Genomic DNA, 6,021 nt, shown 5'->3' on the forward strand with positions numbered 1-6,021 from the left:
AGGAAAATTATACATCACGATCAAGTAAGCTTCATCCCACAGACACAAGGATGGTTAACATCCGCAAATATATTAAACGTAATTCACCACCTTAACAGAGCTAAGAGCTAAGACCAAAAACCATATAATCATCTAAACTGATGCCCAAGAAGCCTTTGAAAATACAATACACATACATGTTAAAAAGCCCTGGAGAGAACAGGAATAGAGGGAACATTCTTTAAAACAATAAAAGCCATATACAACAGACCTACTCCTAATATCATATTAAATGGGGAGAAACTAAAATCATTTCACCTAAACTCAGGAACAAGACAACAATGCCCACGCTCCCTGCTGCTATTGGACATAGTGCTGGAATCCCTAGCCATAGCAATAAGACAAGAGGAGGGCATCAAAGGGATCCACCTTGGCAAAGAAGAAATCAAACTATCCCTATTCGCAGATGACATGATCTTATATCTGAAGGCCCCAAAAAACTCAGTCACCAAACTCCTACAGCTCATAAACCATTTTGGCAAAGTAGCAGGATCCAAAATCAACCCACAAAAATCAGCAGCTTTTCTGTACACCAGCAATGTACAAGCAGAAAATGGAAATAATACCATTTTGAATAGCTAAAAAACGAATAAATTACCTAGGGATTGACCTAACTAAAGACAGGCATGACCTATTTAATGAGAACTATAAAAATCTAAAAAGGGAAGTCAAATAGGACACAAGGAGATGGAAAGACCTCCCATGCTCATGGGTAGGCAGAATCAATATAGTGAAAATGGCCATATTGCCCAAAATGTTATACAAATTCAATGCAATGCCCATCAAGATCTCAGCTACATTCTTCACTGAAATAGAGAAAACAACCCATAAATTCATATGGAACAGCCAAAACACCTAGAAAACCTGAAGCAATTCTAGGCAAAAGAAGCAGCGCAGGAAGAATCACAATACCAAACAAAGGAGCTAAAGAGAGACTTCACAGGCAAAAAGATACAAATGGCAAAGAAACATAAGAGGAAATATTCAACATCCCTGGCGGTAAGGAAATGCAAATAGAAACAACCCTGAGATACCACTTCACTCCAGTTAGAATGGCCTAAACTTTGAACTCAGGCAACAGCAAGTGCTGGATGGGATTTGGGGAAAGAGGAACCCTTCTCCACTCTTGGTGGTTGTGCAAACTAACACAACCACTTTGGAGAACAGTATGAAGGTTCCTAAAAATGCTCAGCATAGACATACCCTCTGATGCATCCATACCATTCCTAGGCATCTATCCTGAACAACAGGTCTCAGGATACCATAAAGACATCTGCATATCCATGTTTATCACTGCACAATTCACAATAGCCAAAATATGGAAACTACCCAGATGCCCCACTACAGATGAAGGGATCCAAAAAATGTGGTACCTGTACACAATGGAATATTACATAGTGATTAGAAATGATAAAATATTGATATTCACAAGGAAATAGTCAGATCTTGAAGAAATGTTCAGTGAGGCAAACCTAGAACACAGAGAACAAAGGGGCATGTTCTCTTTGATATATGACTGTTGGCCGGGGGTGAGGGTGAGGGTGGGAGTGGAACGGAACAGTAGAGACCAGGTCTGCAAAATAACAATCTTCTTTTCAAATGGTATTTCCTCATGTTTGGGTCAGCAACTTTACATCATGTATCTAAAACAAAACAACTACTAAACAAACATAAAAAAGGTCTAGGATCGACCTATCAGTGGATCAGAGTAGCTCAACAGCTATGTACACATGATTATATAAGATGAGGATAAGCAAAAAGAACTCCAATAGAAGGACACAAGAGGATTCTATTGTTGTCACTACATTTAATGTTCTAGGTGAATTTCGTTTGGTGTACCCTATATGGTTACTGTATATGATTTTGGTACACTGGATATTGTATATATGCCTTCCTGAACTAGGGAAGTGAAAGAAAAATAAGGGTGTAACAGATATGACAAAAATATACTAACTACCTTATGTAACTGTACCCCCTTTGCATATCACCTTGTTAATAAAATTTAAGAAATAAAAAAAAAATGCCACCCAAAAAGTTTAGAAGTGGAGGTGTGGTTCAAGGGGTAGAGTACCAGCCTTGAGCAAAAAAAGCAAGAGGGTGAGGTGTGGAGTGCTAGCCTCAGTACAAGCACACACACACACACACAAAGAATTAAATGACTTATAGTAAAAACAAACATAGAATCAACAAAATGAAGAGTTGGTTCTTTGAAAAAATTAACTACATAGACAGACCCCAGATCAGAGATGAAACAGGTAACATTGCAAGAGAAACAACCAAGATTCAGATTACAATAAGGGAATACTTTGCAAAACTTTATGCCAATAAATTGGAGAACCTGGAAGAAATGGACGAATTCCTAGCCAAAATTGATATGCCCAATCTTAACCATTTAGATTTAAACCTTTGAAACAGACCCATAGCTAGCATTGAAATAGAAACTGCAGTAAGAGATCTCTCATTCAAGAAAAGCCCAGGTCCAGATGGGTTCACAGGAGAATTCTACAAGGCCTTCAAAACAGAACTCACACCAATATTTCTCAAACTCTTCAATGAAATTGAAAGTGAATTTTTGCTACCGAACATATTCTATGCTGCCAGTATTACCCTCACCCCAAAACCAGGCAGGGACTCATCAAGGAAAGAAAACTATAGACCAAATGTTGAACATCGATGCAAAAATTCTCAACAAAATTCTGGCCAATCGACTTGAACAGTTCATCAAAAAAATCATACACTATGACTAAACTGAATTAATTGCTGGTATGCAGAGCTGGTTCAATATACGCAAGTCAATCAACATAATCCACCACATCAACTGTAGCAAGGTCAAGAATCATATGATTATTTTGCTAGATGCAGAAAAAGCATTTGATAAAATCCAGCAGAACTATGCCTATTTAATCTTTGATAAAGGAGCTAAAAAAATAGGATGGAAGTAAGATAGCCTCTTGAACAAATGGTGATGTCAACAGTGGTTCAACACATGCAACAAACTAAAATTAGATCCTTATGTATCACCCTGAATCAAAATCAATTGCAAATGGATCAAAGACCTCGAAGTAAAAACAGATACCCTGAAAACACCACAAGAAGGAATAGGAGAAACACTTGGGCTCCTTGGCACAGGACTAATCTTCCTTACCAAAGGCCCAGAAATGCAACAAATCAAAGAAAAGTCAGACAAACGTGACTGCATCAAACTGCAGAGCTTCTGCATGGAAAGGACATAGCTCGCAAGATAAACAGAAAGCCCACAGACTGGGAGAAGAACTTTACCGGCCATACAACGGACAAAGGCCTTATATCTAAAATATATGCAGAACTAAAAGAAATTAATTTCCTCCAAAACAAATCCTCAGAGAATTAACAGCCCCCTGAACAAGTCAGCTAAAGACTTCTCAGAAGAGGAAATGAGAATGGGCAAGAGACACATGAAGAAGTGCTCTACATCACTGTACACAAAAGAAATTCAAATCAAAACAGTATTGATATTCTACCTCACTCCAGTAAGAATGTCCACTCTCAGGAAAAGTAACAATAGCAAATGCTGGAGGGGATGTGGCCAAAGTGAACCCTTCTTCATTGTTGGTGGAAATGTAAACTTGTTCAGCCACTCTGAAAATCGGTATGGAGATTCCCCAGAAGGCTAAACATAGAGCTCCCTTATGAAACAGCAGCCCCACTTTTGGCATCTACCCAAAGGACTATGAAAAAGAACACACTAAAGCCACCAGCACAACTATGTTCATTGCAGCACAATTTATCATAGCTAAAATATGGAACCAACCCAGATGCCCCTCAGTAGATGAGTGGGTCAGGAAAATGTGGTACATATGTACAGTGGAATTCTATGCCTCCACCAGAAGGAATGACACTGCCATATTCATAAGGAAATGGAACAACTTGGAAAAAATCATATTAAGTGAAGTGACCCAGACCCAAAGAACCATAAAACCTGTGGTTTCCCTCATAGGGAATAGTTAGTACATGATTAGGCTAGTTATGGTAGAGGATCAAAATACCCCAATAGCTACACCCATATGATCACATAAGATGATGTCAAGTGAAATGAACTCCACATTATGGAAACAAGATTTAAACCACTGTTGTAATTATTTTCAACGTGCCATGTGAACTTGTACTCTCTCACCCCCTTTTTCCTTGTCTGTTTGTTTGATTGGTTAGTTTAGTTTTTTTTTTCTCTTGTATTTCCTTCCTGTGTTTGTACCCTTGCTACCACTGTATCTCATCTGTGTACCCCAGATACTGTTTATATGGGTATTAGAACTGGGAAGGGGGAGGGAAAACCAAAATCGAGAGACAAAGAACAAAAAGACAAACCATTCAAAATGCAACACTTACAAAACCATTTGGTGTAAACCAACTGCACAGCTCTTGGAGGGAGAAGGAAAGGAGGAGGGGGGAGGTGGGGGTGGGGAATGAGAGAGGAGGTAACAAGTAGAACAAGAAATGTACACACTGCCTTTCATATGAATCTCTAACCCCTCTGTACCACAGTTTGACAATTAAAAAAAATTTTTTTAAATCTCTTGGAATTTTCTGCACGGGCTAGTTTCAAACCGTGATTTTCCATTTGTCAGCTTTCTAAGTAGCTAGAATTACAGATGTGAGCTTCCTCTGCCCAGCTTGAACACTCTCAGAGTTATGCATGCCTGTAAACTATGGAATTGGCAAAGTAAACATATACATACTATAGGAAGTATAAGTAGAAAAGGGAGTCTTTAAATACAACTGATAAGATTATTACAAATAAGCAACTATGTGCAAGCCTTTTCTCTTTTTTTTTGGCCAGTCCTGGGCCTTGGACTCAGGGCCTGAGCACTGCCCCTGGCTTTCTTTTTGCTCAAGGCTAGCACTCTGCCACTTGAGCCACAGCGCCCCTTCTGGCCGTTTTCTGTATATGTGGTGCTGGGGAATCGAACCCAGGGCTTCATGTATACGAAACAAGCTCTCTTGCCACTAGGCCATATCCCCAGCCCCAAGCCTTTTCTCTTGATGACAATGTCTAAATTATTTAACACTGAAATTCTGTTTCCAAGAACCAGCAGCAGCTGTGTATGCTGTATGCATCTACTGCAACGATGGCATCGGCCACAAGCGCCGCCACTTACTTCCAGAGGGGCAGCCTGTTCTGGTTCACGGTCATCACCGTGTCCTTTAGCTACTTCACATGAGTTGTCCTCTGGCCTCAGACTATCCCTTACCAGAGCCTTGGCCTCCTGGGATCCTTCACACTGTACCTGGTGCACCACCATCACACTCTCCTACACAGTGGGTTTTGGCTTGCCTGGTTGATTCATGTGGGAGTATCCTTATATGCTATGGTATTGTGCAGGTCTAAAGGAATCACAAATAGCTGGACTCAACTCCTCTGGTTCCTGCAGACATTTCTCTTTGGGATAGTATCTCTCTCCATCTTAATCACTTATAGACCAAAGCACCAAAAACACACTTGAATGTACACTCTCACCATTTGTACATTCAATTTCTTCTTTTTGGGGTTGCTAGGTTTACTTGATCATTCCACTTTCTATGAAGTACCCATCCTGATAAGTTATTTAAGACTCCCTAATTAGGCATCTTTCTTTCCTATGCTCTGGTTAAACTTGAATAGGTCAGTTGTTCCTTAAGAAAGAACTGGGCACCTATGGCTCATGCCTGTAATCCTAGCTACTCAGGAAGCTGAGAATCATGGTTCAAAACCAGCCCTGGCAGGAAAGTCTGTGAGATTCTTATCTCCAATTAACTACCCCCCAAAACAGGAAGTGGACTTATGGCTCAAGTGGTAGAGAACTAGCCTTGAACAGAAAAACTCAAGGCTAACACCCAGGTCCTGAGTTCAAGTCTTAGGACAGAAAAGAAATGATTCTGGCTTTCCAGCTCTGCAAACTCACTAGCTTGCCAGAAGGCACAAAACTGCCTTCCCCAGGCCTTGGCTGTGTTGGTGCTTGTCTGCCC

The 6,021-nt window shown here is 40.2% G+C and overlaps 1 pseudogene; it reads left to right on the forward strand.

Annotated features, from left to right (window-relative positions):
* The first annotated feature begins 5,144 nt into the window (after positions 1 to 5,144).
* LOC125368504 lies at positions 5,145 to 5,532 on the forward strand (annotated as a pseudogene).
* The last annotated feature ends 489 nt before the right edge of the window (positions 5,533 to 6,021 follow it).

This window comes from Perognathus longimembris, chromosome 20, assembly GCF_023159225.1.
Source record: "Perognathus longimembris pacificus isolate PPM17 chromosome 20, ASM2315922v1, whole genome shotgun sequence".
Classification (NCBI taxonomy): domain Eukaryota; kingdom Metazoa; phylum Chordata; class Mammalia; order Rodentia; family Heteromyidae; genus Perognathus; species Perognathus longimembris.